Here is a 22,093-nt window from a genome sequence, read left to right as displayed (position 1 = left end):
TAGAATATCGTACACATACCTCAAAAATGTGGAGAGATCACCAACTGAAATTGCAATGGAATGCATCCGCATGGTGGACTTTCTCCCACTCTCCAAACAAGGACTGACTAACGTACAACCCGCAACTATAAATGACTCCACACTACAACTGGTCATACAACAAATCACAACAGGATGGCCAGAAACGAGACATGAATGCCCGCCTGAAACGTATGCATACTTTAAAGTCCGTGACAAACTCACAACACAGGATGCATAGTCTTCAAAGGCTATTGCTGTGTCATACGAAAAACCCTGCAATCCGACATTCGTCAGCGACTTCATGCTGCTCACACTGGCGTCGTGAGCACTGTTCGACGTGCCAGAGAATCTCTTTACTGGCCAGGATCGAACAGTGACATAAAAGACTATGTTTCAAAGTGTGAAACATGCAACACCTATCAATCGAGCCAACCAAAAGAGCCATTGATAAGTCACGATCTCCCTCAGAGACCATGGGAAAAGATGGGTTGTGACATATTCACACTCGATGGCAAAGACTATTTATGTACAGTGGACTATTTTGAGATAGACAATCTGCACGGAAAGAAAGAAGCCACTGTCATCATCAAATACCTCAAGAAACATTTCTCTAACTTTCGTATTCCAGAAAAGGTTCAATCCGACAATGGACCTCCTTTAACTCAACAGTTCACAAACTTTGCAACAAAATATGGATTCAATCACACAATAAGCTCACCAGAATATCCACAAAGCAACAGAAATGTTGAGAATGCAGTTAAGCTCGCAAAGCAAGAAGACAAAGAAAGACTGTTGTGACTTCGACATGAACCTTCTCATCTGGTGAAACACACCAACTGAAGGCCTTGATAGTTCGCCAGCACAATGCTTACTCGGTCATCGCACAAAGACAAACTTTACAATCACAAATGAACTACTCAAACCAAGAATCATACACAACGTCATCGTCAACAAAGAAAAGAACCATGCCGAACAAGCACACTACTACTACAACAGAGGTGCTACAGCACTTCCTACACTGCAGGAAGGAAAAACACAGACTCAAACAAACAAGAGACAACAAAGTGTGGCAAAAAGCTCAGGTTCAGAAACAAGTCGGCATTCGGTCATATCAGATCACTACTGAAGATGGCTGTATCGCCGAAATAGGAAATATCTAAGATAGAGCACAGATATTCATCAAAACTCCAGATTCTCAGTGACACCCACACACGATCCGCTGACAACACAACCAACTAACACGTGAAACAGCACTTCAATGGCAACACGCGAAAACAGGGATATGTTGCCTGATATTTCCCCTCAGAGCACTGATGGAGTCTAAAGCGATCAGTGCACAGAACACCACTGAAAAAAAGTGAGGCGAAGCAACAGAATCCGCACAACACCAAAGTACCTGGAACACTATGTACAGAAATAAGAAATCATGGACACTGGACACTTGGATAAAGAATCAATAAGACAAAGTTTTGTTGTTGTTTGTTAAACTTGTAGTTGTTTACTAGATGTATTCATAAGAAGTTAATTATCAGTTTACATTGAAGCTCACTGTAATCCAATTTGTTTATGATGAAAGGAAAGGTGTAACGATATAATATATAGCGCCCTCTAGCTCGGAGATCTAGAGTCCTAGAGCTGTATTTAGGAAACCTGTTTGTCTGATGAGGAATTCCATTTTAATCTGCACGTGGTTGTCTGAGATCTTCCAAATAAGCAGCGTTAATTTGAATTAAACGTGTTCAAGAGACTATAAAATGAAAATAAGTGGAAACATTTACTTTATGTCTACCCTATCAAACCCTTAAATTGGCCAGAATTTGGCAGTGGTAATGATGGTGAAACTGTCAGGATTCGTCATCAATATCGATCTGAAAGTGACAGAAACTTCAGGAATCAGCGCATGTGCAGATAAACGCGGAGGTCCACGAGTTGCTGTCAGTGATTATACGCTTCTCCACAGGTTGCGCTGTGGAACTCTCCAGAGTCCACAATCATTTCAAATCACACTGAACGTAGTTCCTAATGAAAACTTTCCCTATTATGCTGGAATATCGCGGTTAAAAAACGCCCCCAAAAATTACACCTTGTTGAAAGACATGTAACTGGCTTTTTAACAGCGTATTTGACTGCTGAACAATCATTCTGCCCCTGAAAAACTAATTTTATATTTGTGGAATGTCTGATGCCCTTTGTGCTTGATATGAAACCAGCATACTTATGTGTAAATGGTAACTAGGATTAGGTAACCACGTCACTGTCTTTCTTCCTAAACTTCTTCACTAATTTCACGACAATTCCATAATAAAGAACATTAGTCACAAGAGTCATTTCCAGTCAGTTGCATCAAGTCAGCCCAAATTTTCAGCAAGAACTCTCCAGAGTTCGTGCGTGAGTTGTGTCACGCACCAGCAGAATCATTATCCAGGTCTGTTATTGATATTTAGACCATTTGCTGTTACTGCATAATTTTGAATATTCCTGTCCCCACTCTTTCTCTCTTTCTTTCTATTAGTCCCAATGAATTGTATACAACAACACAATTGCTCCTTGTTAGCTACAATCCTCTTGAGCAGTGTTTCCCTTGCTTTCCTCCTAGCAGCAAAGCAGTTAGCTGTCCACCCTATTCAAAAAGGAATGTTGTAGAAGCAACAAGAAGGAAGACAGTGTACCTAAAAGATGAAAAAAACGACTCACAGAGATGGAGCACAAAATTCTACAGCAGATGCTCAGCCCCAAAATTAAAGGAGTCCTTGATACTAAAACTAACAGTAACAAGTATTTGCTAATACAGCAATTTAAAATCTGTACTACATCACAAATAGAATTGCTAAGCAGCGATTCTAAATTTTTGTAATTTCCACAATTCCCTGCCCAATGTATTGCTCAGATTCACAGAGTAAAATTACACTACATCTCAAAATAAGAAAATACTGATTAATTCCACACAACCATGCGGCAAACTCCAAATTCGCCTACTTTGCGCTGGGTTCTTTGGGCAATATTTTGCCGTTTTTAGTGAAAAACGGCGAACCGGGAAATTCAGAGAAGTCTTGCGCCGGTGGTTTTTAAGTATCGATGAGGAGAGGACCGCCGGCATGCAAGACTCGAAATAGCGCTTTCACCAAAAATTCGGCTCACAGCGCACCCGTAGTTTGGAACAAATAAAACACTTAGGAAAAATCTGCGTTACAGCCCTAAGAACAGCGGTAGGTATGAAGACCTGCAAAAAAGATAAGTTAAAGTTTTTATTTTTTAATTTTTTGCAGCGATTCGATAGTTAAGTGTCTTGTGAACGTTTTGTGATTTAAAACATTTTTTTGCAATTTTTTTTTAGTTTTCCCCCCTCCCTAGGCCCAATTCACAGTGGTATTGCTAGCGGAGAAAAGTTGCAGAAGATTCACTGTTTGCGCCACGAATCCTTGTGCAACGCCGATTTTTTCCCGCTGGTCTCATAGCGGTAGCAGAGACATTGTGGTATTTTTGGCAGAAAAAATACCGCTATCGCCAAAAAACGAATTTCTAGCCCCCAGAGTTAGTCAAATTACCTTTCAGGTCCTTCGTAACACAGCAATGTGAAGTGCAGAAATAAGTTCGTAGACTGACAATATCAAAATTACAACTAACCTGCTGAGATAGTTCAAAAAAATTCCAAGAACATTTGTATAAGTTAGAGAAGGGATAATGCTTTCAGCTCTAAGATTTGGATTTGAATTAGACTGGATTTGATCTAAACTGATGGGATAAATATCTAAGTTCTTTTACAACAGAATTAATAAAATAGAATTAGGCTACGAAGACTTGGAACTCTACGGGGAAGTAATACTGGAAAAAACACTTTCAACATCGAAAAAAAATATGGTAAGGCAATGGAAACAAATCAAATGCTGGAATATAAAACCATAACACAAATCTACAGACCTGGTGCTAATGCACTAACCAAACCACATTTGAAATTGTGTTCAATTCTGGTTCCAACGTGTACTAGAAAAGTTACAGCGAAAAGCAAGAAGAATAAACCCAAGTATAATGGGGATGATCAATAAGGAAAGATCAGAGAACCTCAACACGATATCGTGAAAAACAACTTGCATTTAACAAGCTTCAACTTGGCAGGGTATTCCCCTTCTAAATCCATGTTTACTGCTGTTTGCTATGGAATTATTCTACAGATATTCTTTATGCCCGATTTATTTTATCATTTTACAAGTGTTATTTATCACCCTATTTGGGCATCATATTGGCTTGTTTTAAATCTGCTGATACCTCGCCACTGTCCAGAACTCCCTCGAAACCTCCTGAATCTCTAGTACTCTGGGATAAATACAGTCTATCCCTAGGGATTTTTTTTGTTTATTTTTGAGTTCTTTTAGTCTGTCTTGGACTTCTATCTCGGACTTCTATCTCAGTTAAATCAAAGTCTTTAATTTTGCCTGGGTTAACTGTTTGGGGAGTTGTTCCATGGAGAAAGCTTGGAGGATGCATTCATTCAGAACATTTATCATCATGTCCTCATTCTCTGCTTCAAGCCTCTTTGCATCTTATCTTATATGGATCTGATCTCTTTGACTGACATATGATTGAAAATCAGAAAGAATTTGAGTTAAAGTTTGTGTCTACAGTTTTGATTTTTTTCAAAGTCTCTCTTTACCCTTGTCAATATCTTTTGAACTTGTTTCTGCATATTTATAAACAGTGAATCCCATGTCCCTTTTCCTGCCAGAATTTGTAGATTATTTTCTCTCTCTTGATTGCACTATCAATCTATTTAGGGTTACATCCATTTATTATGTTCTTGCTGATGTTAGATATGTATTTGCTCAACAATGTGCCATAAAGATGTTTCACTGGTCCTCTCAAGTATTATTGAGCAACCTCCTCCAATCAATTTGCTTAAGTTGCGTTCAATTTTTTTGCTATTAGCTCTAATAAAGTTACATACCTGTCTCTTGGTATTCCAGAATCCCACTGCAGGTTAAATTTAATCATTCCATGGTCGCTGTCTCTGAAAGGTACCACAACCTCAATTTGTACTTCAGTTTATTTAAGAATTCCAGATCAAAATGAGCACTACCTCTCACAGAATGTAAAAAAGTCCAAGAGTATGAGGAGGGATAATGTTCCACGGTCACAGTGACAAAGAAAACATGTGTTAATTTGTGCTGGAGAGAAGTTTAAAGACACTCTTTGAAGCAAATACTACTTCACTACTTCAAAGTCACTGCTGTTAGTTAGATCACAGGACGTAGGGCTCAATTTTGGTCAGGAGTTGCTCCATTTTTTTTTTGTTGAGTAGGCTGCTTTTTCTGGCGTAACTTAAAAATCCCCAGTTTCCCCAATCAATTTGCACCAGCGTAACTCGCTTAGTTCCGTTTTTTTTTAGGTTTCCTCAAAAGGGGGCGTTGCCAGCCACCTACGCCAGTTCTGCCCATTTAGTCCACTTTAGCCAGCTAATAATTACTCCATTTCTACTTTGGCCAGCGTATGTGGCCACTTCAGAAAACCCTTGCGGAGAGATAAAGAAATCAGCGCAGGTAGGTACATCAGAGGCCCATTCGGCCTAGGTAGGGGCGGGAAGCGGAGAGAACCTGGACCTAAACCAACCACTTAAGCAATGTTTGCAAATAAAAACAATTCTATAATAAATAAAAAATTCAAGTCCTATCTTCATCTTCAAACTTCACCTTTCTGCACTCGGCCCAGGAAGGCAACAGGCCGGTGCGGGAGAGACAACGCACCGGGAGGCCACTTGGCCAGGGCTAGGGGCGGGCAGGATAACTGATAGAAATCACTGGCAGACAGGAGCACTATCAGTTCTCCTGTCCGCCCCTAGCCCTGGTTGAGTGGCCTCCCGGTGCTATCTCTTAGTGCTGGTTGGGGGGGGGTGGGGGGAGGGGGGAGGGGAAAGAGGGTGGGAGGGAGCTGGCAAAAAAACTTCCAATCACTAGTCTCACTGTGTCTCGAGTTCAATCCAAATAAATAGCACATAATTAGTGCTTCTCAGAATTTTAAGGACAGGATTCATGTTCTCCCCTCCCCCTTTTAATCTTTTCTCCAATGAAACAAAGTTCAGCTTGGTCTCTCTCCGCATTGCTTGCATCTGAGAATCATCTCTTATTGCCTTTCTCTGTATCCTAGGTAGCTTTAAGAGCGACAGCATTAACACATAAGCCCCGAGTGAATTGATGAATAACAAGAAAGCAAAATATTGTACCTCAGAAATTCGGTCGCCGATTGCCAACTCGCAGCGCTACTGCGCATACGCAGACATCACTAACCACTATGCATGTGCAGACGTCCCGACACATTTTCCAGCGCAGAACAACTGGCCACGCTGCATGACTGCAGTGAAGAGGCCAGACAGCGGCCAAAGTTCCAACATTTTTTTTCGGCACATCCCGGAACGTACATAAGCAGCGCAACTCCGGTAAGTACGCCGAAAAACAAGCTAGGTCAAAATTGAGGCCATCGATTTAAATTGTTTCAAAGTAAATTTCAAACAAAAATAATACACAATTTCTCCCTCAAAGGGCAATAAATATTTGGAATAATCTGCCAGGCAATACTGCAAAAACAGACTAGACTAGGACAGTTAGCAGTGGAAGGGGTCAAATAGCCTAGCCTCATTCTTCATTGTTCTTAGGTTCGCTGCTACCTGTGAGGATATATTGGGAATTCTAAACACAGAGACATTTGATCAAAAGATCAAAGTGATTTATTTTATTGGCTAATTAATGGGGACTCGAGTGCTGCATTTTCTGCAGACAGCTATCTACTTTCTTCTGCAATCACTATGAATCCCCTCTTTTGCTGTACTACGCTGTACTAAAATCAAACATTCATATGTGTCAATTCTATATTTGAATGTACTAACTTTGAAAATCTCCATTTCAGAACAATCAAGAGGTTAAAATCTGGAGTTGCACACTTGAGAATCACTTTTAGAATTCAGTTATGTGATTATGCATATGGCTTCATTTCCTATTCTGTTTGAAACACTGAGTTGAAATACTTTAAAATATGCCAATACTAAAACAAGTCTGAGAAAACAAAAACTGATGAACTTACCTTGCCAGAAATTAGGATTTTGGTTCATGAACCATGAGAAATGGTTATATTCCTTCAGAATTTCTTATTGTGCATGCACTCAGATATACATGTGTCAGCTCTGGCATCAGCGGGTTGCAAACTCGGACTTGAGCACATCAATCTCGGCTGACACTCCAGTGCAGTGCTGAGGGAGTGCTGCACTGCCAGAGGTGCTGTCTTTCAGATGAGACATTAAACTGAGGCCCTGTCTGCTCTCTCAAGTGGATGTAAAAGATCTCATGGCACTATTTTGAAGAGGAGCAGGGGAGTTATCCCCAGTATCCTGGCCAATATTTATCCCTCAATTAACATAACACAAACAACTTATCTGGTCATTAATACATTGCTATTTGTGGGAGTTTGCTGTGTGCAAATTGGCTGGCACAGTTCCAACATTACAACAATGACTACACTCCAAAAGTACTTCATTAGCTGTAAAGCGTTTTGAGACTTCCAGTGGTCGTGAAAGGCGCTAGATAAATGTAAGTCTATATAAATGTAAGGCTATTCATACTGTTTTTTAAGTATTGGCTAAATTTTGTGCCTTTGATCATTAGTTAATTGCAAATAATTGGTCTATAATTTAGTCTTTAAAAATCTTAATGCCTATTATTGAAAATGGATGTATTCACAATGCTGCAGTAAGGGATGCAGCATTCCATTGTTGGACAACTCTAATTCTGCCCATACTTCAGGGAATAAACTGGAAAACAAACAGCGGCACACATTGGGCACAAAAATTCACCAATATAAAATGATTGCTTTTTAAAAAAATTGTTCATGCTCATATTGAACCTTCAGTGGATGGGGATTTTCAATAGCATAAAGATTACTAGACAAAATTATTTTGCATTTAAAGGTAGTTCACTAACTCCAGACAAAACACAAATTCTAAAATCAGTTTCTTTACCTTTATGTAGTCCATTTACACTGTTGATGTTGCCAGCTGATCTAGTGCTCAGCTTCAATGAGTGCTTAATAACCCATGGAGTTCACTACAATGCAGTCCCTACACTAACCGCATTTACTATCTTCACCTATCCATGTTAGTGCCTGTGGCATACTGTTGACTGCAAAATCTGGTATTTTGTTTGTTTTTATCACTGAATAAGGATTAAAATTCTATTGTCTTAAGTTGTGAACTTAAAAGCAGATAACCTTCAGGTCTGGCTACATCACTGTCTCCCTGCAATACAAATGTTCCCAGCCCTCAACTAATACACTATGTTGTACACCTCAATAGCAGAGTACTCCATGTTGAGGGGGCGGGGGTGGAGAAGGGGAAGAAAAAAGGAAGAGTAAGGAGACCCAATCAGTCTCATAATGTCTCAGGTCAATGACCTTTCATCAAACATGAAACATTGACCTTTTTTCTCTCTCCACAAATGCTGCCAGCCATGCTAGTGCTTCCAATATTTTTTTTTCAAATTTTCAACATCTGCAGTATTTTGCTTTTTGGAGTGAAGGATTTTTTTGTTCCTTGACATATATTTGTCAAGCTAACGAAAACCTGACAGTATTGAAAATTGTTCAGCAATAAACTTGCAGCAATAATGCATTGAGCCTGCAGTATAAACATCATGTACCAACAATATGAGCTTGAATGGGAGATCTTAACACCAAGAAACTAGTCCAACTCCCATGGCATTGAATACAGTTAATCGGAGAACATGGTAATTCTTTTAACCATCTCAAATATCTTTATTGTTGATTCTCTCAATCTCCCCTCTTCATCTATAGTGTCAGCCGTGGCTCAGTTGACAGCACTCTCGCCTCGGAGTCAGAAGGTTGTGGGTTCAAGTCCCTCTCCAGAGACTGGAGCACAAAATCTAGGCTGCCACTCCAGTGCAGTACTGAGGGGGAATGCTTCACTGTTGGAGGTTCCGTCTTTCAGATGAGATATTAAGCAGAGACGCTGTCTGCTCAGGTGGACGTAAAAGATCCTATGGCATTATTTTGAAGAAGAGCAGTGGAGTTATCCCGTGTCCTAGCCAATATTTATCCCTCAATCAACATCACTAAAACAGATGATCTGGTAATTATCACATTGCTGTTTGTGGGAGCTTGCTGTGTGCAAATTGGCTGCCATGTTTTCTACATTACAATAGTGACCATTAAGTACCTCATTGGCTGTAAAATGCGTTGGGACGTCCGGTGGTCATGAAAGGCACTCTGTAAATGCAAGTCTTTCTTTCATCGGTCTCTGTTTTCCATCTCTGCTGCTTCTCTCCCTGTAACTTTTATTTTTGCTTCTCTCTGTCCTATTGTGCTTCTCTCTCCTCTTATAACCTCTCAGGTGGGAAATGGTGAGAGTTTCTATGACAGGATAAACTGAGCGAGTGGGAGTTGTTGCTGCGAATGGATGGTCAAGGATGATGCAAGTGACAGCCGAGACCTTTGATCTCCAACTTGCTTCCTGCTTCCCATTCTTACCATTGTTACCCCCCAAAAAAACTTAATTTGCTTTCAAGTTAAGATTTGTCTGTTTGAAAATGTAATCAAATTACACTGAGGAAAGACTTGTATGTCTGACTGTCTTATCTTTCTCTGTCTCATATGCATCAACAATTATAGTATCTGCCTCACAGATGTAAAGAATTAGCAATTAACTTTGCTGTCAGCAAAACATAAGTGGATTATTAGATGGCTTCATAACTCAATATTTATATTGAAAATTGAACATTAGGTCTCTCTCTCCTTCCTTCTCTGGCCACAGTCTCTCTCACTCTTACTTTCTGAAGTTTATAGAACACAGAACAAGTACTAGAACAGATATGTAATCAGAACACAATCATCAGACACGTACACATACACTTGTTCTTTGGGGGGGAAAAAATTATTTCAAGTCTTATTAATTTTTCCTCAAAATGATTAAGGTAAAGTTACCACATAAAATCTTGAAGAAAATATCCGATCAGTATAATTGATTGAAATGGTACTAATGCATCCCGGGAATTTAAGCACGCTGTGCACCTTCAGACTATACAATCCAAATTCAGCTCACGCAGTCACAACTCTGGGAAAAATATCAAGTCCAAGAACAAACTTTTTGTACAGGCTGAGGCCCTCAACTTAAATAAAAGAATTAAAAGATACAAAAGATAATTCAGTCGGTACATTTAATCATGCTTGTGGAAATATGTAATTTATTTCATGGAGTGGATAGGAGGGACCTATTTCCCTTAACAGAGAGTTCAATAATCAGGGGGAATAGATTTAAAGTAATTGGTAGAAGGATTAGAGGGGAGTTGAGAAACTTCTTCTGGTGGTCTGGAATGCACTGCCTGAAAGGGTGGGAGAGGCAGAAACCCTCATCGCATTTACAAAGTACTTGGATATGCACTCGTCTTTCGGATAAGACGTCTGCCCTCCCAAGTGGATGTAAAAGATCCTATGACACTATTTCAGAGAGCAGGGGAGTTATCCCCAATATTTAACCTTCAATCAAAATCACAAACAGCTTATCTGGCAATTATCGCATTGCTGTTTTTGTGGGAGATTGCTGTGCGCAAATTGGTTGTCGCGTTTCCTATATTACAACAGTGACTGCACTTCAAAAAAGTACTTCATTAGCTGTCAAGCACTTTGGGACGTCGAGTGGTCATGAAAGTCTCCCGTTCTTTCTATTAAGTGCCGTAACCTACAAGGCTACAGACCAAGAGCTAGAAAGTTGGTTTAGGCTGAATAGTTCTTTTTCGGCCAGCACTGACACGAATGGCCGAATGGCCTTCTTCTGTGCCATGAACTTCTCAGACTCTATGAAAAATTTGACTTCCTGTAAACTTTTATGGAGACTTTAGAAATTTCAAATACTGGGGGAAATGTTGGATGGAAAGCATTTTTGCCGATTTGTGGAAACTTGGTGATCAGTTTGTGCAATCACAGAGGTGATCTACTCTCACTATAAAACACCTCTAACAATGGAAAGTCCTATCACAATTCCACCTATAAGAATAATAGGAACTTGAGTTTTCAGTGCACTAAGTACATTAGTGGGTTGGATTTTGTTCTCGACATCGAACAAACAAGGCCAGCTGTTCATTACACTTACCCACAGACTTTTTATGGGATTTTGGAACATGCTGTGATTAGAAAGCTCGTTTGACGCACATCCTCTGCAGGGTATATGGGACCTGTGAGAACTGGTAAGCAATTATGTATCTACTTAATTAATCAGATTGAAGAATTGTTAATGAGCAGTGCAGAGACTGAACCAAGAAGAATCAATGTCAAATCAGGTACAGAAAAAGAAAGAAGTTTTAAAAATATATATTTTTAATTTCTTTAAATCTCCAACAATTAAAATCTGAAGGAATGAGACTCCATGCTTGTAAAAGTTCATTTTCAGTGCCAGAGAGGTAATTTGGCCATTAAAAATTTACTTACACTGGAATGGACAAGCCCCAATTTCTTTATGCGAGTTTAGTGGATATATATCATGTCAGTGCAGCAACTTCACACCGTTCCATGTGTTTCAATGGCGAGTTCTCAGCGAGATATTGAAATGGTGAAACTTTGGGAGGAGCAGGGAGACGCGGATAGCAACTTCCTGATTTCCACGTTTAACCGCGCATGTGCGATCAGTAGAAGTTGTTGTCCGATTTACACTTAACAGTGACTGCTGTTAGCCTCACTATTATTTCTACAGCAAAATCCAGCCCAATATAATATATATATATTATATACACACAAGCAAAATTGAATTTTTCAAATCTGCACTCATGGGCCCCAAGTTTCCACATGATTTGCTCCTGATTTTTAGGAGCAACTAGTGGAGAACGGATTATCTTAGAAATCGCAATTCTCCACATTTAAGTTTTCTGCAGTTCTAGTCAGTTAGAACAGTTTCACTTTGGAACAGAATTTTTTTTTCAAAAGGGGGCGTGTCCAGCCACTGACGCCTGATTTGAAAGTTTCCACAGTGAAAACGTACTCCAAACTAACTTCGAATGGAGTAAGTGAAGATTTTTGTAGGCCTGAAAAAACTTTGTCTGCACATTAAAAAATCAGGCGCAGGTTACAAATTAGGCATCCGGAACGAGGTGGGGGGGGGGGGGGGGAAGGGAAGTCATTACATTCTACAATAAATCCTTAGTTATACTTATACAAATATTATACAAATAATTTCAACATGAATAAAAATTTATAAGCAAAGAAAAGATTAAATAAACCATGTTCCTACCTGTGTGAAAGTGCTTCAGGCAGGGAGAAGGCTGCCACAAGTTGAGGCAGCCGTTCCAGACGGCAGGGGGAGGGGGGGAAGGCAATAAGGGCCCGACCGACCGACAGCAGCAGCCGTTCCCGACGGCGCGGGGGGGGGAGGCAGTGAGGGCCCGATCGACTGACGGCAGCAGCCGTTCCCGACGGCACGGGGGGGGGGGGGGGGGAGGAGGCAGTGAGGGCCTGCCCGACCGACCAACGGCAGCAGCCGTTCCCGACGGCGCGGGAGGGGGGGGGGGAAGGCAGTGAGGTCCCGACCGACGGCAGGGGGAGGGAAGGCAGTGAGGGCCCGACCAACGGCAGCGGGGGGGAGGCAGGGAGAAGGCTTCAGGAAGCCTCAGAGGTTGAGGCAGCCATTCCCGACGGCAGGGCAGGGGGGGGGGGGGGAGGCCCCCCTGCCGTCGGTCGGGCCCGTCGGGAAACGGCTGCCTCAACTTCTGAGGCTTCCTGCAGCCTTCTCACTGCTGCAAGAAGCCTCAGTGCTGATCATGGAAGGGCAATGTGCTTTTAATAAAAGATGATAAAAAAATGAACAGCTGCAAAGAACTACAAAAATGGCCGAGTGCCAATGTTTCCTTCACACTGCGCGTGCGCGAACGCTCCAACGCGCACGCGCAGGGTTGCCAGCACGAAAAAAACTCATTTAAATGGTACCCGCCCCCTCCTACTTACAAAATCGGCGCGAGTGGTAGGCTCCGCCCCCTGGGCGCCGCGCCAAGCTGACATCGAGCTGCAAAGCGCTCGAGAATAGCGCCTTTTTTTTCAGGCACCGTTTTCGGCGAGAAAAACGGGCGCCCAGCTCGGAGGGGCGGCTGTTTTGCCGCGTGTGGAAACTTGGGGCCATGAAATGGCTAAGAGCTCTCAATAATGCCGGCAATGAATCCGACCGAACATGACCTCTAATCGTAACGGGAAATTCTAATTCATTAAGCATATCCAGCACAAACAATGTATTTCTGTTCCTTTGTTCCCCCTTCCAAGGAATATAATCTCATAAAACAGAAAGCAATTAACTTTTTTTTATATTGCTGGTCCAATTTTCCACTGCATTGTTTTCCTTTCCTGAAGTCATGTTGGATATAGTCCTCCGTTACACCATCCAAGTAGCCAATCTTGATCTTCACCCTGGACAGCCAGTGAGCTAATTTAACCATAGAATACTTCACAGCTCAAATCAACCAAAACATCAGCAGCATTCACATGTTGTGACAAAACCCTGGCTTCAATTATTTTTCCCTTTCCCTACCTGGAGATCCTGATGCCAAATCTAGTATCCCAAGGTCATCCTGGCTACAATCAGCTAATTCCGCACCAAGCCTGGGAATTTACTGGTCTGTGTTGCTCAGCTCATTTACTCATTGAACAATTAAAAGGAGAAGGGCTGGCTTGTAACTGGATTTTCTATTATCAATTTAAATTCCCATTTCCCCCGAACCCCAACATTATTTCCAACTCTCAGTGCTGATTCATACTCCAACCCCTTGCCCAAATGGCCATTATTCAGGTGTGGCAGACATAGGGTATATCATAGCCAAACTCGACCCTGTCTTCATACGACATACAGATGTGCACTTTTAAACAAGAGTCAGTACATAGTGATGTGAACATGAGCTATGCCCGATTTCTTTCACTACTTAGTCCAAAGACACTGAGGCCTGTCATGTATCCTACATGGCTACGATTGATACTATCACAAGATGTGCCACCAGAGGGCACAGCAGTGGGAGACTTGTAGGTTACCTGTACAGGTGTGCCTGGCCTAGTATAAAAGACAGGCTACCAGGTGTGATCCTCACTCTGCAGTTAACAAATAAAGGACTACGGTCACTACACTTCAAGTACAACACATTGCCTCGAGTCATTATTAGAGCATCCAAGGACACAACACTTGGCGACGAGATTACGAACTTTCACACGAAAATGGCTACCCTTGGTACGTTGCAGCAGTTCGCCGATGGTGATGATTAGGACGGCCGAACATTTCTTCACAGCAAACGACCTGGCAGGAGACGACCCGGCAAAAATGGCTGATAAGCGCAGAGCTATCTGGCTAACCAGTTGTGGGCCCACCGTCTATGGCCTCGTCAGAGACTTGCTGGCACCAGCGAAGACAACGGCCAAGATGTACAAGGAGCTCGTAACCCTGATCCATGAGCAATTCAAGCCCAAGGAGAGCATCTTCACAGCCAGACACCGGTTCCACACCCACCGAAGGCCAGGAAATCTCGAAATACACCGCAGACCTCAGGAGGCTGGCAGCACCGTGCGAGTTCGACATCAACCTCAACGAAGCGCTGCGGGACATTTTTGTCATTGGAACTGGCCATGAGGGCCTTCTTCATAAGCTACTGTCGACGGATACCACAGTCAAGCTGCAGAAGGCCACCTCTGTGAGCCAGGCATTCATGACCTCGACCTGCGGCTCTAGGCAAATGAGTCACCCTCAGGACTTAAACCCGGCAGGTACTGTGCACAGAGTGGCGCTGTTTAGAGGCTGGACTGTAGAGCGTGAACCCTCTCAGGGAAGAGAGAACAGGCCCACGAGTCCTTTAACTCAGAGTCCGCCAAGGGGGGCTAATCGAGAGTAGCCCCTTGCTGGTGTTGTAGGGGGAATCACAGGGTTCGCCAGTGCCGCTTTAAAGTCTATGTATGCAAAGGCTGCAGCACAAAGGGTCACCTCCAGCGAATGTGTAAGAGAAATATGACTCACTGTGTCGATGAAGAGTCTGCAGATAGCCATGAATCCAGCGTGAATTATGAAATGATAGGCAGAGAGGCAGCTCAGCCCCACAATGAGGTACCTAGCATGTTTACCTCCACCACCGAGTGTTCCCCGCTGAAGATGGAAGTTGAGATAAATGGCGTTCCAGTCTTCATGGAAGTGGACACTGGGGCGAGCCAGTCAGTGATGAATCAAGAAGCCTTTGAGAGGCTATGGGACAATCAAGCTGAACGACCCAAGTTGGTCCCGGTTCAGGCAAAGCTGCGCACCTACACCGATGAAATTATCCCAGTCGTTGGCATTGCGAATGTAAAGGTACTCCATGATGGCGCATTGCACACTGTGGATTGTTGCAGGTGATGGACCAATGCTGATCGGTAGAAGGTGGATGGAGATGATCCATTGGAAGTGGGAAGACTTTATCCCTCCAGCGATCAACGTCCTCCTTTTTCAGAGGCACAGCAAGCCCTCACTTGAGGGTGGACCCGGCACCAGAGAGCAGACGAGCACAGCACCCAAGGCACAGACCGCTCACCACGACTGCGTGGAGATGATCCAGCTGAGACGACCCGAACACACCTTCCAGGCTCCAATGGCAGGACTCCGGAGGAAGAAAATCGGATTCAAAAGGTGACTTCCCAGCATCGGTGGCAGAACCCGGGGAGAAGAGGATCACCGCAGTCGACATTGTGGATAGAGGAAAGATGGCGGCCAAACCACGAGGTGAGGGGCTGAAGAAAAAGATGGCCACGGCCAGACCACGAGGTGCAGCACTGATGGAGCAACACGTGGCACCAAACGGAGAAGAGGATTGGGGTAAAGAAAGCAAGGCTCTCTTAGAGTCCTGCAACCCACTACAATTAAAGGGACAGTTCCACACACTCAAGCAATGTAATATAGCAACTCTAAGTTAGGGACAAAATATGTAACTGAAGATCAGAGTTGTGTACATGCAATAAGGAAGGAAAAGTCGTGCGGTCGCGATCGGAACCACAGAGTGTCCATCATAAGTAATGAAAAGTAGTGCGATGTAGGATTTCAACTGCATGCAGCGGGCAGACACCCATCGGGAGCACACAGGTCCAGCGAGCTACCCAATGCTATAGCCTGCGTCCCCGGGACCAGAGTCATGTAACATGGAGTGTGCCCACAAGCAGCCAACACACGAGCTGCAGAGCAAGCGACCTCAGCAGGGCAACGGCACCGATACCCTGCCCCTGATCGGCTCCAACTTTCAGGCACCCGAAGGCACCAACTGTCACGAGCCTGAAAGAGCAGACTGTGCTAAGGCGCAGTCCACAGACCCCATCGCCACCAAGGCCATACCCGTAAATGAAGGGTCACCCGCTACAGTTCCCCCAAAGGGGACCGGGACCAGCCAGGATCCCAAACCAAACAATGCCCAGACCAGCGAGTCAGCAGTTCCCTGTGCACTGTGAGACGACAGCTCCTCAGGGAGCAGTAGCGACCCAGGGCGCAAAGAAAGGACAGGGAGGTCACAGGCATCTGTGAACCGGCCCGACACTAGGGACCACGGCAACAGCCCCAAGGACAGGCAACTCGAGCCAACCGGGTTTCCACTGCCAGCACTGGGCGTCATGACCACACTGCAAGGACACCATCCAGCAGTCCTGGAACTAGTTTGTCCTTACATACCGGTCCCCGCATCGATAATGTGTGTCACCTGTCTAATGTACTTGCCTCACAACGGAACTACACATAATGCAACCTTGTTTTTCTGAACTTGAATGCATATGAATGCAATGAGCCTCTGGTATAATCTTTATGTGGGGGGGTGGTGGGGGAGAATGGAGTGGTCAGGGACACACACCAACAGAAACCACTAGCACTCTACTGCACCAACCACTCACCCAAGATTGAAACAACCTGCTAAGGGTCAATCAGATAGAGCCCAGATAGAGTTAAGCCCAGAGCACAATCAATGCAGGGGCGGGGTGAGTGATGTCATGTATCCTATATGGGTACAGTTGGTACTATCACAAGGTGTACCACCAGAGGGCACAGCAGTGGGAGACTTGTAGGGTACCTGTACAGATGTGCTTGGCCTAGTATAAAAGGCAGGCCCACCAGGTGTGATCCTCACTCTGGAGTTTGCAAATTAAGGACTACAGTCACTACATTTCAAGTACAACACATTGTCTCGTGAAGTCATTATTAAAGCATCTAAGGACACAACAAGGCCAAATGCAGCATCCCACTCCTACCCCAAGTGAGATCAACGAGCTTACCACACAATGAGAATCGAACCATCGTTTAGTGTTACATAGGATAGCGTCTTTATATGCAATGCTTTCATGGAAGCTATCAAGCTAAGGTTTTCATCCATGGAACATTCTTTTACTAAAGCATGTCAGTCCTCCATTACTTTTCAATTATTCTTGTATTTTATTCTTCAGAACAACGCCACTTACAACTATAGCTTCATTCACAAAGGAAAAATTATATTTTAAGTACATATTACCAGTAAGCCATTTTGCATAGGTCTCTTTTTTAAAAAAACATTCACGCATCAGTACATTAATCAGATGTCCACCTTAGCACAGAGTTATGTATTCATGTCCCAAATCTAGCTTATAAAACGTGAGCACTGCAGTATGCTTTATCAATGTGAACTTCCTGCCAAGTGCCATTAACTGCATACCATAGTCGAGTATAGATCCCTCCCTCATGACTTTCAGCTTAACTGAATATACAGGGTCAGATTTTCAGCAGGTTTGCGACCGGGTTTCCGCCAGGATTTGTCCCTCTGCGGCGAAAACCCGGACAGGATCCTCAGGTACCTGTTTGCAGCGGCGCTTTCAAGTACTGCTGGGGAGAGGTGCGCCGACGTGCAACGACTTGGATTGCGTTTGCATCCGAGTTTTGGCCAGAATAGTGACAGGTCAAACCTGTCAGTGCAGCCCTGCCAGCAGCAGTAAGCAAGACGACCTGCAAAAAAAGTTAGTTCAAGTTTTTATTTTTTTGCAGAGATTTAGATAGTTAAGGATCTTGTAAATGTTGTTGGAATGTTTCCCCCCCACTCCCCCTCCCAAGGCCTCTCTCGCAGTGCTCCCGGTCCCAGACTAAAGTTGCTGAAACTTGCGTTTTCCGTCGCGAATGCTTGGGAAACCCCTGGCGCAGACATAAAGGCCGAAAGTTCAGCCTAAAAACAGTTGCGCAACAAAAACCATAAGTTTCACATATTGCTGCCGATTTTGCCAAAAACCCCAAAAGCCGAAAATCCAGTCCACAAATGTCTTAAAACTTCTCATTGGAAGATTTTGAAACAAACCAGAGAAGAAAAATCACTGTTGGAGGGGCACTTGATTAAATAATGCTCTCCAGTGCCTCCCCCAAAAAGGCATAAAACACTACCTGAATGTAAGTTTTGAAGAAACATTCCTTCAACCTATGAATACAGGGAAGAGGAATAACAATTTTGATACTTGCTCTGTTTGCTATTAAAAAGGTGTTAAAGTGTTAGCACTTTCAACTGTCCTGCATTCAGGATGAAAACAGGCCACTTATCCTATCTGCACAACTGCTTCTTATGGTCAGTTCAGACACATGTTATCTGTCGAATGGATAGCACCTTTCCTGCATGAATCCACAATGACATTATTCTGTAGAATGGTGCAGTAAGAAATGACGCATTGAATTTTAGACAAAATGATGATTAATATCTGGTGTTAGTTGATTCAGGTGTGTCCCGACTACAATGGTTAGTCATAATGTCATCTCCAGATGCAAGTTGTTACAGGCTGTCAATGAGAAGGGCCTCTTACTGAGTGAAGCTTGTACTCCATTTTAATCTCCATTTGGAACAATCTGCATTTTAAGAGTGGAAGCAAGTCTTCCTTGATTCCGAGGGACTGCCAATGATGAACAGAATTTTCAAGCATGGGTGTAGCCACAAAATGACTAAACTGGTATTTCTTCAAACGGTATTAACAGCTCCACGAGTTAATCTAGTGAATTGCTGAGAAATAAAATAAGCAAGGTATCAAATTGAATAACCAGCTTGAGCAAAGTTAACCAATTTCAACAGGTGCTATAACTGGCCTCAGCAACTCTGGGTTATTGGGCCCAAGTTTCCACAAGAAAAAAAACGGGCGCCCCTCCGAGCTGGGCGCCCGTTTTTCGCACCTAAAAAAATCCTCAGTATTCTCCACCGACTTACAGGTCCTGTGGCACTCGGCGCAGCCAGCACGAGCTGTGGGGGGGCGGAGCCAGTTCTCGGCGCTGAAAACAGTGCCGGGACCTCTGCACATGCGCGCTACAGTCGGCACGCAAGTGCAGTCGCTCCAGGCGCTGAACTGTGTGGGAGGGGACCGAAGCACGCAGCCCCTAGCCCAATGGCCTCACTGGGGCTGCGTGAATGAGGCTCCTCCCACGGCCAGCTCCTGCTCCCCGCCCGACCAGACCCGACACTCGCTCCCCCTCCGCCGACCAGACCCGACCCGACACCCGCTCTCCACCCCCACCCCCCCGCCGCCCCGACACCCGAGACCCGCTCCCCCCCGCCCCGACCCGAGACCCGACACCCGCTTCCCCCCCCCCCGCCCCGAGACCCGCTCCCCACCCGCCCCGACCCGAGGCCCGCTCCTCCCCCCCGACCCGACTCGACACCCGCTCCCCCCCCCCACCCCGACCCGCGCTTCCCCCCCCACGACCCGACACCCGCTCCCTCCCCGACCCGACACCCGCTCCCCCCCTCTCTCTTTCCCCCCCCTCTCTCTTCTCCCCTCCTCTCTTTTCTCCCCCCCTCTCCCCTCTCTCCCTCTCTCTCTCTCTCTCTCTCTCTCGCTCAGCGGCACGAACAGCTGCAGAATTCTCCCTGGCTGAAGCACTTTCACACAGGTAGGAAGATGGTTTATTTAATCTTTTCTTGGCTTATAAATGTTTATTCAAGTTGGATTTATTTGTATAATATTTGCAGAAGTATAAATAAGGATTTATTGTCGAATTTAATAGGTTCTCTTCCCCCCCACCTCGTTCTGGACGCCTAATTTGTAACCTGCGCCTGATTTTTTAATGTGTAGAACAGGTTTTTTCAGTTCTACAAAATTCTTCACTAGCGCCATTCTACTTTAGTTTGGAGTACGTTTTCACTGTGGAAACTTTCAAATCAGGCGTCACTGGCCGGACACGCCCCCTTTTGAAGAAAAAATTCTGTTCTAAACTAGAACTGTTCTACCTGACTAGAACTGCAGAAAGAAAAATGTGGAGAATTGCGATTTCTAAGATAGTCCGTTCTCCACCAGTTGCTCCTAAAAATCAGGCGCGAATCATGTGGAAACTTGGGCCCATTGAGTGGGACATCATTCCGCTCCTGACTGATGGTCAGCAACCTCTTCTAAAAATGTGTGTAGATTGCAGGCTTATCCGTGATGCCTCTTGCTGTCAAATAGCCTGCCAACATTCATGGCCAAGGATCATACCTGATAATGCCTACTTGCACAAGGTAGGTGAAGGAAGTTGATTCCTGTGCAGTCAAACCTCAACAAGAATTTGATGCCTTGAGGAGAGAAGGGGGAGGAGAAAAAATTGGTCAGAAATCAATTTTAGAAAAGTTCCAAAAAAGTGCAATACTCTGAATGCACTTCACTGAAGATCAAATTATCTGTAAGATCATACCAAGTCCAGTACACTATTGCAATATATCAAATTCCTATTCACTTCTACATAAGAATTCTTCATCCAACCATAAAATATTGAAAAGAATAGTATTTTGGGGGGAAACATGTTGCTGCTAATTTACTTTGGCACATTGAAGAAAATAATATAGCATATCTCTACACAAAGTAATTGCTCCTAATCTCTCTCTTCACTGCGGATTTTAAATGCACTGAGAACACAAAAAATCATCAAATCCTAAAAAAAAATAGAATTGCTATGTTGTTCAGTGCAGAAAATGTGATTACAATCAGTGAAATTCAATCAGCTTAGAAAATTGATAAAACTCCTTTATTACCCATTCACTACAGTGGATGAAGGCAAAATACCTTGTAAATCACCAGTAAATATTTAATTTCTACAATTTTGGTTTGCTGTGGGATAAATCTGTTGCTATGGCTTGATGATTTGGGTAAATGAGAAGGGCCTTTTATTGCTATGGCTTGAATGATTTAGGTAGTTTGTACAACTTCACTCTAAGAGGCCCTTCTCATTGGCAGCCTGTAACAACTTGCAATTATATAAAGCCTTTAAGAAAAAAAAGAACCAAAGCACTTCATTGAAGCATAATCAGACAGTACAAGTTCTTCAGCTCCTCTAGTCAACCTGGATTGATCGCCCATTCTTCGTATTTAATCAACACCAGTAAATCACGCACGGATTCAGTAAGCAAGGACTTCTCTGCTCCTGAAGGACCCTATGAAGCTCATCTGCTCTCAAAATTATTGTGCTTAACAGATTTTCCCTAACAACTTCGTCAAGTAAGTCACTATTGGCCTTGGGCAATTATGTCAGAGCTGAAGTACAAATGGTTCAGAAAAGGATGAAGCTATCTTTAGCTCTTCTAGAATCACAGCACAAGGAGACACAATGACAACCAGCTCTAAGATAAGCTCTCAAGAGCCAAGCAAATACCAGACAGACTTAAAAAAAACCTTCATGAAATCCTGCAGGAGAGGGGTGAGTTGTGAAAGAGAACCGACATCTTTCCTATGGTCCTGCAAGCATGTGGAAATGCTGTTTGTCTGGCACATCCTTTTTGAACTGCTGCTGGAATTACTCACTGCTTTGGCTTGTTTTCTTATCAGACTGGGAGGCATGATTCTTTGCAGAACTGGATCCCAGGTATCTCTGTACTTGATGGACAGCAACCTTACAGCAAATGAGTCAGTCTATCAAGCCCTTGTGTTAAGTTTGGAAAATGGACAATATAATAATAAAAGAGAACAAACTGGGTATTATCTACTGGGGAAGGGTGGGGGTGGGGTAAGGGGCAGGAGGCAATGATCAGTAACATTCAAAGTATATTTGACAAATGGCAGCTAGCATTGACTGGAAGTTACAGAGCAGCCAACCATCGTCAAATCA

At 43.7% G+C, this 22,093-nt stretch overlaps 1 protein-coding gene and 1 pseudogene across 5 annotated transcripts in view; one reads left to right on the top strand and one right to left on the bottom strand.

The window, feature by feature from the left end:
* Positions 1 to 22,093, bottom strand: part of ralgps2 (Ral GEF with PH domain and SH3 binding motif 2) — a 641,885-nt gene that overhangs the window by 403,811 nt on the left and 215,981 nt on the right. Inside the window, exon 3 of one of the 5 annotated variants that reach the window (XM_070887407.1) lies at positions 20,491 to 20,567. The exons of the other annotated variants lie outside the window; for them this stretch is intronic. The gene's annotated coding sequence lies outside the window, so the exon portion shown is untranslated. The remainder of the gene's footprint in view (positions 1 to 20,490; positions 20,568 to 22,093) is intronic. 5 annotated transcript variants of the gene reach the window in all.
* The window catches only part of LOC139269166 (alpha-2,8-sialyltransferase 8F pseudogene), a 52,352-nt pseudogene continuing 31,245 nt past the window's right edge, over positions 987 to 22,093 (top strand).

Source organism: Pristiophorus japonicus, chromosome 8 (genome assembly GCF_044704955.1).
Source record: "Pristiophorus japonicus isolate sPriJap1 chromosome 8, sPriJap1.hap1, whole genome shotgun sequence".
Taxonomy (NCBI): Eukaryota; Metazoa; Chordata; class Chondrichthyes; family Pristiophoridae; genus Pristiophorus; species Pristiophorus japonicus.
Note: the sequence above shows the minus strand (reverse complement) of the source record. Positions and strands in the feature narration are given on the sequence as shown.